Here is a 12,589-nt window from a genome sequence, read left to right as displayed (position 1 = left end):
TGGTGTGGAGCAAGAGAATAAGGAAGCGTTTGAAGGGGTAAATAGCAACACCACAACCATGGGGTCACCCAGTGAAATTAATAGGCAGCAGGTTTAAAACAAATAAAAGGAGGTACTTCTTCACACAATGCAGTCAACCCGTGGAACTCATTGCCAGGGGATCTTTGGAGGCCAGAAGTATAACTGGGCTCAAAAGAATGAGATGTTCCTGGAGGATAGGTCCATCAATGGCTGTTAGCCAACATAGATGACTTGTGCCCCCTAATAATGGAGGGGCGCAATCTAAAGGAGAGGACACATGGCTGCCTCATGTGTCTCTTCTGCCCACCAACCCCCTCCCTGCCCTGTGCCAAGCCCCGAGCCACCGTGCTCTCCCCATCCCACCAGAGTCCGCTGCTGGTAGGGGATCTGTTCTGCTGCTTCCGTGCCTCCCTCTCACCTGGCATGTTCAGCTGCTCTCCCTGGTAGCTGGGCCTGGGTGGGGCACGGAAGGGAGACGCTTCTCACGCTAGCCGAAGCTGGCCACTCTGGGTCGCTGACTCTGTGCAGTGCAGCAGCTGCCTGAGGGAGAGTCTGGCTGGGGGAGGCAGAGGTGGCAGCCCAGGCCCAGCTGCCAGTGATGGGGTGGAGGTGGAGGGCTGAGCGAGCCAGAAATGTGCCGGGGTGGGGGAAGGAGGTGACTTTGGCTCACGTGGCTCCTGTCCCTGTCAGCTGGGCCCAGGCAGGGGCACCCCGCCACTGGCGCCTCCCCAGCCAGGCTCTCTCTTAGGCAGCTGCTGTGCTGCACAGAGCAGTGACCCGGAGTGGCCAGCACAAGAAGCAGTTGGTTCCACCCCCTTCAGTTCCCCGGGCAGGCTTGGCTACCAGGAACGGGGGCTGAACGTGCCAGGGGGCAGGCACAGCAGGAGAAGGACAGAGCCCCTTTCCCTCCCTCCCCCGGCAGGCCAAGCATAAATCTGGGAGGGCACTTGACTCCATATGCCCCCACTACACGGGGGAGGGATAGCTCAGTGGTGTGAGCATTGGCCTGCTAAACCCAGGGTTGTGAGTTCAGCCCTTGAGGGGGCCATTTAGGGATCTGGGGCAAAAACTGGGGATTGGTCCTGCTTTGAGCAGGGGATTGGACTAGATGACCTCCTGAGGTCCCTTCCAACCCTGATATTCTATGCTTCTATGATAGCCAAGATGGTCAGGAGTGCAACCCATGCTCTGGGTGTCTTAAGCCCCTAGCTGGGAGTGGAGGGCAGGATGGATCCCTTGATACTTGCCCTGTTCTGCTCATTCCCTCTGAAGCATCTGGCATTGGCCACTGTTGGAAGACCAGGTACTGGGCTAGAGGGACCATTGGTCTGGCCCAGTATGGCCGTTCTTATTAACAGAGCTTTAGAAAGAATAAAATCAACACGACTAAGGCTTAAGAAAGCTAGAAATCCAAAAGTGCCCTAATCACCCTTAAATAAGGAGCTTTAAAATGTTTAGAGTCAAGATAGGACAAGGTCACACAGAGTGTAACTGGGGATATGAAATTCCCAAAAGCTGGAGGGGTTAACACTCATGTTTTGGTTTGGGACTACTTTGTCTTTAAAAGTGGCCTGTAAAGGATTTTTTTTAAAAACTTGGATTTGAGCCCTCTCATTTTTTACACTGACACATCTGTCAGGGATAGTCTAGATCAGTGGTTCTCAACCAGAGGTCCAGGGACCCCTGGAAGGGCTGCAAGCAGGTTTCAGGGGTCTGCCAAAATCAAGCTGAGAGCAGGGCTGGTGTTAGATACACTGGATCCCAGAGCAGAAAGCTGAAGCCTGAGTCCTGTCACCTGGGGCTCATGCCAAAGCCCAAGTAACTTAGCTTCATGGGACCCCCTGTGGCGTGGGGCCCCAGGCAATGGCCCTGCTTGCTACCCCCTAATGCCAGCCTTGGCTTTTTATCTACTGGATATGCAGAAAAGCAGTTGTGGCTCAGGTGGGTGGTGGAGTTTCTATAGCATGCTTGGGGCAGGGGGGTTGCTCAGGGGGAAAAGGTTGAGAACCCCTGGTCTAGATAATACTTAGGTCATCTAGTTCCCTGCACTGAGAGAAGACTATCTAGACTAGATGACCTATCAAGGTCCCTTCCAGTCCTACATTTCTATGATTCTATAGCAAAATTCTGATAGATTGAAGGATTCCTCTCTAGTCCCACCACTTGGATTTTGTTTTTTTGTTTTTTTTGTTTAGGGTTTTTTAGTTTGGAAATATCCAGAATATCAAGTCAGGTCTTCCTGGAAGACTCTTTGATGGTCTCATTAGATGTGTGGTGAGTTCTTGCACCTTAATTGAAGGGGCTCATGTTTTGGCTCTTTAACAAGACTTCCTTTTGCCCAAGCTTTACTTCCAATGCCTAGTGATGTAGCTAGCAAAAAACAAATGCTAGAACTTTCAAATGTGAGTGCCTCCAGTTAGACACCTGAATCCATGTTGAGGTGCTGAAATGAGTTGCCTGGCTATATATCTATATACTTTTTTTTCCCCAGAACCTCTGAGCATTCTTCAATCTCCCAGTGAAGTCCAGAAAAGCTTTGCAGCAAAAGATATTTGGGAAAGTGATCAGGTTTGTGCTTTTTTTGGTCTGTTGTATGCTGGTGAAAAGGACTAGACTGATAACTCAAGGCTGACCAAAAGTGAATCTGGCTAAGGCTTGATGCTGCAATTTTATGCATGGTGGCACACAGCAAAGTTGTTGCACTCACTGCACATGGAAGCAGCACCTAACAAAGTAAGGTTGCAAGCAGGGTTAAATGCTAGTAGTAATATGCTTCCAACTTCTCCTGAAAGGAGACTAAACTCCCCCATAGGCATTCCATTCAATCTTTGGCCTCCTGGAGATAAACAACCAACAGGGGCTAACTGATGCTAAATGCAAAGGTGGATTTGGTGACATGGGCACCTCTTCTCTGAGAACTGGACTGAAATACCAACCCATTTCACACAGGATGCCCAGCAGCCATCAGATGGCAACAGCTTTTGGTCCCTGCCCATCTGAGTTGGACTGGAACAGGCAACTTGTTGGCATCCCATGAAAGCCACACAGTCCTCCCCAATGTCTTTCAAAATGTAGCTGGTTCATGTTTAAGGAGTTTGGAACACTAGCCTGACCTTTCATTCCCTCGACACGTCGTCCTGAGACAATTTGGTGGGGGAGAACTTTTTTGTTGCCCTTGGATATTTCATAATTGTAAATATTTTATAACAAGTTAAATGTTAATTGTGTGCTGTCGTGGGAGAAGATCCATTGTCGTAGTCAATTAACATTTAATTTATTAGCCATCAAATATTTAAATAGTTGTTATCCAATGAACCTTTTCACTCTCCATTTGTCAGAATGGATCCTTCCAACTCAGCCATCCAGAGAACTTTTCATGGGGACACTACAGAAGAATAGCTTAGAAAAGACTATTTTGTCCCCGTTTTCTTTTCTAGGTTTGCCAATACAGTATAAAAACTCTGAACAGTAGCAGAATGAATAGGCAAAGGGATGACCGTACCTGCAGTCTTCTGGTATCTCATTCTGACTCAAGTAGTGCCATCTTGGAGGATTTGCCTATAGCTCTCAATGACATAAGTGCCCCCTTATGTCACTTCACTGCATTTGGGCTGCATCTCATTCAATCTCTTGTCCTTCAAGTCCCTACGTCTCAGTCCCCGCATACGTTTCTGATCTGGTGTCCTTTCGCATTTCCCACCCCCGTGACTTTCCCTCAGTGCTCACCCACCTCTTTCAACTTCTTCCTTCAGACATCTCTCTGCCTTCTAGGCTAGCCTCCTCTTGCCTGTTTGCCTCACTTCATTCAGTTCAGTCTCCCAGCAGCAACTGCCCCTCGCCCCCCCTCCTCCCCCCCAAAAAAATTAAGACCTCAAGATGAATGTCTGGAAGAAAACCATCATTGCTGGCAAAGTTTTCTGATGGCCACAAACTGGTGGCATGGCAAATAATAACTGGGACAGGGCAGTTACATAGCACAACTGGGATTGCTTGGTAAAAATGTTTGTGGGTTTTTTTAAATACAGCTGAATGCAAGGTCAAACATCTAGCAATGAAGAACATAGGGCACTTTTACAGACTGGAGTTGGGGGGACCATATCCTGGAAAGTAGAGACTCAGCAAAGGACATAGGGTTCATGATAGATATAACCAACCAAACATGAGCTCCTGGTGCAGTGCTGTGGCTAATAGGCGTGAGATCTTTGGGTGGGGAGCGGGGAATATCAGGAGTAGGAAGGTGGTATTATATTACCTCTGTATGCAGCATTAGTGAGACCCTTGCAAAAATACTGTGGCCAGTTCTGGTGTCGGTACATAAAAAGGATGTTAGAAAAATTTGGAAAGGATTCAGAATAAGCTAGAAGAATGAATCAAGGTCTAGAAAACCTGCCTTAAAGTGAGAAACTTGAGAAACTGTCTATTTAGCTTATCAAAGAGAAGGTTGAGAGATGACTTGATCAGCACAAGTACCTACATAGGGAGAAGATGGCTGATGAATCTAACAGACAAAGGTATAATGAGATCCAATGGTTGGAAGCTGAAGCTAGATGAATTCAGGCTGGAAACAAGGCACAGTGAGATCTGAAGCTCTCCTTTGTTAACACACTATACATGATCAGAATCTTGGTACAAAATATACCTTGCAAGGTATCATTTGGAAATTAATAACTTGTCAATATCATGGTGAAATGTGTATAGCAACATTATATGTAAAGCTATTAAATCCCCCTGGATGATTGATGATAGCACATGTTCAAAACCAGGCAAGCCAAAAATTGTTCAGGATTGACCTATTTAACAACTGTTCCCTAAATTTACATGTAAGTGGTAAACCGGACCCCAAAACAGTACGGGGAGGAGATGGCAGGAAAACAAACAACTTGCATTTTAACAAACCCAAGTTGGGGTGGGGGCGAGGGGAGAAAGAGCATGGAGCCTCCTTCACTGCCAGACTCCATGTCACCACCTTTCCTGCTTGGATGAACATTTTATTTGGAGGGGTAACCTTCAGAATAATCCTCTTCAAAGGTCCACTGGACTATAAAAAGGGGCAGAGAACCCCAAGCGATTTCCCTTTCACCTGAGAAGACAAAGGCACCAGCACCTTTGGGCCTCTGGAGGAGATCCTGCCTGAGGAGAGAAGGTCAGTAACTGTCTCCGGCTGGAAGACTGTAGGTGAGAGAGGCCATTTTAAACAAAGCCTTGAGCTCAAACTTGCTAGATTAAGTTTAGACTTTTAAATGAGTGTTCACTCTTATTTGCTGGTAACCATTCCAAACTTACCTTGTACTTGAATTCACTTAAAATCCTGTCTCCTTTTTGTTTTTAATCTAAACCAACCCAGTGTGGTTTTAACTGGAGTTACCAAACAGTTCAGTTTAAAGTAGCAAACTATTGAATAGTGAGTTTTTACAGGAGCCACAAACGCTAAGATCTGAGTTGTCCAGGAAAGGGCTGGACAGTGCACGATTTTGGAGAAAATCCAGGCATGGGAGTGTGTTGGAGTTACTACTTGCAGGGTGACCAAGCCTGGTGAAAGCCAGAATGGGGCTGTAGACAGGCTGCTGGGGTCAGAACTGCTGACCCAGGACATTCTAATACACAAATAACTAAGGGTGTGACCTGCATGCTAGTAGGCTGGTTATGAACGACCCAGGTTGAGTGCTACCTCAGCAAAGGCACCTGAGGTCATGGGACAGGCGGTGATCCAACCCCTCACTTGTCCAGACTGCACCCAAGAATGTGACAGAGCAATTAACTATTGCAACAACTTATTGAAGGACGTGGTGGGTTCTCCATCACTTGGAGTCTTTATTTAAAGACTCCGAATCTTTCTTAAATGATCTAGCTCTTCCACAAGTTTTTAGCTCGATGTGGGGAATCACTGGATGAGGTTCTCTGGCCTGCATTATGCAAGTCAGACAAGCTGATGATCAGAATGAGCCCTGCTGGCCTTGGAATCTAGGAATCTTTGTCTACACTGAATAACTGTGTAATCACTCCTGGAACCTGTCTCCCCTTGTACCCTTCATGGTATGTTCTATCCAGGGCACCATGGCTTTCATGGAGCTGCAGCCAGTGGCTTGACACATTTTCTGTCTCCCTGCTCTGCTGGGACCGGTCTGCAGCTGCCTCTGCTTTCCTCACAAGAAGGAGTTAATTGGGTTACTGTGCTTGCTCCCTGCACTGTGCCTTGGAGCCAAGCAACAGAAGGTTGGGGAACCAGAGTTGGAGAACCGTCTGCAGCCAGGGAGGGGAGGTGGAGGCATAGACTGGCAAGCTGGGCTTCCTGGAGAGCAGCACAGCATGGAGGCTCAAGGTATGGAGCCAGGGGGACCAAACTGGCTACAAGCTTTCTCCAGCCCCTGGCATATGTGGTGGGGAAGGAGGTTCTGAGCCTGGTTGTCTAGGTAATGTTATGGAAACAAAAGCCTGGGAAATAAAGCCAGGCTGCCTGGACAGCATAGCAAGAATCCCATCCTCAAAAATAATCATTGAACAATCACTGGTGAATTTCACATTAATGAGCCGTAGGCGTGGTGGTGTATTAATTTAGATGAAATATATGGGCACAAAGAGTCAAAGGCATTAACATGACTCTGAAACTGTGAAACATTAAACACACAAAGGTTTGGGGTTTGGTATCCAGAGACCTCAGCTTGCTTTGTACTATAGCAAATACCTCCGTTAATGAAATGTTAAAAGGAATGTTTAAAGACACAGAAAATGGGGGGAGGGATAAACCATTTGACATGTAAAGTATTAAGTAAAATAAGCCTTAACAACATCCCTTGTTCCCTTTTCCTTTTATCTGTAAAGAGTCTTTGAAGACAGTTGTGTGTGTGGGGGGGGGGAGAGCCCTTGTTTGACAGTCTTGTAGAGGGTATTAAAGATTATAACAGTCTTTTCCCCGCCCCCAAAAAGAAACAATGCAAACCTATACAAAAGGGTAGAGGAGAGAAAAACCAAGATAGAAAATGCAGTTTCTCTCTCTGGTGTTGACTCTCGCTTTCAACCTCACTGCTGGAGAAACCTGGACACAACATGTGGCCTTATCAGTCACTCTGAGACCTAGTGAACTTGTGCCAGCATCAGGTGCTTTAGGGCACTGCATTAGCAAGTATTTCTGGTAACAGGCTTACAGCAGTGTTGAAAAACATGCAGTCTTGGCTAGCTAAGCCACACTCCTTTTAGACAGAAGAAAGGAGAGAGGCAGGAAAGAAAACAAATAAGATGAGAGAGAGAAACCTCTCATTGCAGACAGCGATTAGGATTTAGCTGGGGCTGTTGGAGGTGCTGATGTCATCTGGGTCAGGACATCTCTCAGGATTAGGACAGAGGAGGTCTGGAGTTCCAGGCAACAGTGGAGATGGCAGCCATGATGGTGAAGCTTGCACCTCTCAATTTGTCTTTGAGTCAGCCCATGTTGCAGAAGCCTTCTCTCGTCTTTTAACTAGTCAGCACTTTGGTAGCCACTGCCTTATTTTCTTCCAACAGTCTCTTTTAGGACTCCGAAAGGGAGTGATGTTTGGAAAAGCCCACCCCTCTGTGTGGTGTCCATCAATTAAGCCTAGCTTCAAACACCAATTTTAGTGTAATTTCTGGCCCCACGTGCCAATTGTTTTGTTTATGTGCTTTTAACAATGAGTTATTAATCTTTAGGGGGGCTTTTGCACTTCTGTAAGCCCAGTTACAACAGTGGGGGAGAAGCATGAAGAGCACTTCATGGCAACAGAATGAACTAACATTGCTGTGGAACATAGTTTGTTTCAACAGAATTTAGCCCAGTAGTGCTGTGGAGTATCTGGGGGGCCTTTGGCATATCCTAATTTATCTATTTCCATCACTAAGACTGCAGGAAGCAATTTGGGTCAGGGCTTGTTTTCTCTGTGAAACACTTAACACTTGTGGGTGCTATACAATAACAAACAGAAGTGTATAGTTTGGATGAGTTAATTTAGACCAGGATTAGAAGGTTGAAGTTACTTGAACATTTTCTTTTTCTTTTTGAGAGCTAACCCAAATTGTTCATTCCCCATCAGAATTCTGGAGGCGCTGGTGTCAGTGAGGGTGCTACAAACTCCTCCTATCAGGTTGTTCCATTCTCCTATTTCAGTCCCCTCTGGTCCATCTAGAATGCAGCAGCCCCAGTCACTTTCCTCACCTATCCTACCAGCCCCTCCAGTTGCCTCCCAAATCAAATTTGGGATTCTTGTCCTCACCTTGAAGGTTCTGTACAACTTCACCCTGCCAACATCTCTGCTCTTGTTTCTTCTCATGTCCCACATCAGCATGCCTCATTGCATTTGTCTTTCTCCCACTATTACCACTGTGCTGCCTTCTATGCCAGCTCTGTGCTTGAAATAGCACCCCTATGGGCCAGGCACCCACCTTCTCTTGATTTTTAGCCACCTCCAGGAAACCCACTACTTCTGCAAGGTCTAAAGAAGTCCTAACCCTCACATAGCCCCATCACCAGTCCTCTCTCTAAATACACAACCCAACATTCTAACTCTGCACCATGCTCTGAGCTGCCCAGTGTGTCATCTGAGCTTTGTCGTTTAGATTGTGGCCTTCTCTGGAAAGGGAATGTCAGTGCACCAGATGCTGCACAAGATGCAAAGACAGTCCTGGCACTGTCAGTACTTTATTTTATTATTTAATTTCTGTTAAGACACAGATTAGAAACTTGGTCAGGTTCCACTTGGCAACAATGACATTTACTGCATCTGGTGGTAGGAAAGGGGTGAAGAAACATAATCTACAAATGTTTAAAGTGTATAAACACCAAGTAGAGAGGACTTCACAGGGGCTAGAGCAGGGGTTCTCAAACTGGGGATCAGGGGGTCACAAAGTTATTACATGGGGGGGGGGTCACAAGCTGGCAGCCTCCACCCCAAACCCCACTTTGCATCCAGCATTTATAATGGTGTTAACTATATAAAAGTGTGCTTAACTTATCGGGGGGGGGTCACACTCAGAGGCTTGCTATTTGAAAGAGGTCACCAGTACAAAAGTTTGAGAACCACAGGGCTAGAGCTCATGGCTTCTGGGTTTGTTTTTACTGCACCTTTCACTAGGCTGCTGGGCATCATGTAGAAGTTCATTCTCTACTTTTGCTTCCCAAAAATCATGTTGGCTAGAGCTTTCATGTCTTTGTGAGACTGCCAACAGCAGGGTTCCCTAATCGTGTTACTCATGACAAAATTAACAGTTCTTACAATTCCCATGTATGTAATTAGCTTTTGCATTAACACCTATATAATGCATGATCATGTATTGAAAATCCCTCCTACAGGAGATCTCAAGCTGTGTGCTGCAGAACACTCCAGGTGGACCAGCAAAGCTGCTTCTGTCACACCTATAAAATGTTTCAACCGTAACAGCTGGGTTTGATAAGGTTGAAACAAAATATTTGCAGAATATCTTATTTTTCCATACAAATTCTGAGTGACTTTTTTTGGCCCGATTGTGGTTGCAATGAAATTTCAAAATCTTGGAATTTTCTGTAAATATTTTTTCAACCTTATCAAAACACTTTTATATCCTCTTTATTGTTTGGACTTTTGGTGTGTGTGTGTGTGTGTGTGGAAAAAAAGTCAAAACATTTTGAATGTATATATTATAAAAGTCTGTATGACAATGTGGAAACACTTTGTTTTGACCTCTTTTGATTTCCCATCTACATTTTGATTTCATATTCTCTAATTGAAAACTGTCTGGACAATTTTCAACCAGGTCTAATCTAATAAATATAAAACCTTGTGCCTAGGGAGAAATAAAGCAAGGACACAGAATGAGGGGATTTAGCTAGTTGGATAGGTATCCTCATTTTTCTCTTTAATCCTGCCCTAGAATACTGGGTTTTGTTTTTGTTTTTTTTGTCACCAATTGTGTTGGTGGCCAGAGGGCAGGTAGCCATAAGAGACCCTTTAATTTAGTAGACAAAGGCATAACCAGATAAGCACCGGAAGCTGAAGTTAGAAAAATTCAAATTGGAAATAAAAGTCAATTTTTAATAGTAACAAATAACCCTAGAGTGGTTTACCAATGAATGTGGCTGATTCATCTTCACCTGGACTCTTTTAAAATAAAACTTGGATATCTGGCTCAACCTAAAGTTATCAGGCTTGATAGCATTCACTTACATATGGTAGTAGGGAAAAATAATTCCTGCCCCTCAAGGAATTACTGAGTGAAATACTATGGCCTGTGGCATGCAGGATGCTAAACTAGACCATAGTGGTCCCTTCTGGCCCATAAAAAAGTTAGACAAGTGCTCTACTGTATGGCAATGGAGACACATGCTTGGTACAGAAAGACAGCTACTCGAGGAGCCTCATACTTTGAATACCCTGATTGGATTTGGAATTAAAATTCTACTTTTGCAGAGTAGAGTGAGTCCTGTAAGGATAGGCTTGCTGGCCAGATTTCTTCATAGACTGGAAGATGTGTGAAGAGGTATCTCTCTTGCTGTGAGAGTGATGCTTACTGACCTATTTGAACCATTTGGTGCCTTAATCATTACAGCTCAAGAATATAAACCTCTTTGAATTGTGCTATCAAAAGAGGTAGAATGTATTTTCCCCACCCTCTTCTGTAGATGGTCATATAGCTATTTGGCCTCATGTCCTTAGAACAACCTTCCAACTAAAACTGCTTACAGATTCCTGCCGTTATCTTTCCAACAGTTCAAAATTGTTAGTTTCCCACATTAACCAGCTCCCTGCCCTTACCCTGGTTGCTGACAGATTTTTATCATTTAATGAAGCTTGATTAATGTATTTTAAAGTTTTAGCCTTTATTGTTAAATTTTAAACTTCTTTGGACAACACTCATACAATTGCACAGCAAGGCTGTGCTATGCTTACAAACCAGCTAAAAATTTCCAAACAGATTTGCACATCATTGCATCACTAAATCACTCCACTGTGGATTGTGGACACACCACATTGACTCCATGGTCTGGATTTCAAGATTATTATTGATAGAAACTAATTATTTGCATTTTGGCTGTCCCCAAAAACCTGAGTCAGGAGCGGAGCCCTATTGTTCTACATGATATACAAATGCCAAGGGGGCAAAGTTTTGTGCTGTTAATTTTTTATCTTGGGAAGGCTTACATACTACAGTGATAGGTGTTATTAAAAACCTGAATGGATAGGTAACATGGAGATAATACAAACTTACCGACATGGGGGTGGTGAAGATTAGTTAGTTAACATTTGTAGTGCATATAGAGAAACATAAGAAGGGCTATTTTTAATAGTGCTTTATTTTAGCCTTTACACTGCAAGGAAGTCCTAAAGATGTGTCTGTACTGAATCTGGAAAAGTGTCTGGACTTCATGAAGAGAAAGAGGATAGTGGTACTTGGAATCATAGACTATTAGAGTTGGAAGAGACCTCAGGAGGTCATCTAGTCCAATCCCCTCCTCAAAGCAGAACCAACACCAATTAAATCATCCCAGTCAAGGCTTTGTCAAGCCAGGTCTTAAAAACCTCTAAGGATGGAGATTCCACCTCCTCCCTAGGTAACCCATTCCAATGCTTCACCACTCTCCTAGTGAAACAGTGTTTCCTAATATCCAACCTGGACCTCCCCCACTGCAACTTGAGGCCATTGCTTCTTGTTCTGTCATCTACCACCACTGAGAAGAGCCGAGCTCCATCCTCTCTGGGAACCCCCCCTTCAGGTAGTTGAAGGCTGCTATCAAATCCCCCCCTCACTCTTCTCTTCTTCTGCAGACTAAATAACCCCAGTTCCCTCAGCCTCTCCTCATAAGTCATGTGCCCCAGCCCCCTAATCATTTTTGTTGCCTTCCGCTGGACTCTCTCCAATATATCCACATCCCTTCTGTAGTGGGGGGACCAAAACTGGACTCAATACTCTAGGTGTTGCCTCACCAGTGCCAAATAGAGGGGAATAATCACTTCCCACAATCTGCTGGCAATCTGCTTCCTACTAATGCACCCCAATATGCTTTTGGCCTTCTTGGCGGCACACTGCTGACTCCTATCCAGAGTCAGCAGTGTGCCCTTGGCACTTATAGATTTTGAGCTCTGTATTTTCAAAGTTCTCTACAAGAATTAGTTAATTGTCCTAACAAACCCTGTTAGGTGGAGGCAGGAAGTAGTAATATCCTTTTACAGAAGGGAAAACTGAGACATGGAAACAGGATGTGACTTGCCCAAAGCCACACCCTGTGAGTTGATGGCAGAAATGGCATTAGAATAAGTGACTCTAACTTGCTATATATTTTAAAAAATATATATCCCTACTGGACATATTCAAACCTAGCCTCCACAGATCCTTTAGATACAGTTGGAGCCTCTCCCACCACAGTAAGTTTGTTGACAGAGTGGGTGTGGCAAATGTTACAGGTAATGTAATCAATGACAAACCGTCATCGGCAATTCATGCAGCGTTCTGTAGGGTTGTGTAGCAAGGCAGAACTTTTTGGCTGCCTCAACTGAATAGGTGCTTTTGTCTGAGGTTTGTGATTGAACTAGTGATTCAAGTATCTTGCCCACTGTTATGTTAATTGGGCCAATTTCAGAGGTGATTA

This window comes from Eretmochelys imbricata, chromosome 1 (genome assembly GCF_965152235.1).
Source record: "Eretmochelys imbricata isolate rEreImb1 chromosome 1, rEreImb1.hap1, whole genome shotgun sequence".
NCBI lineage: Eukaryota > Metazoa > Chordata > Testudines > Cheloniidae > Eretmochelys > Eretmochelys imbricata.
This window is presented reverse-complemented; position numbering follows the sequence as displayed.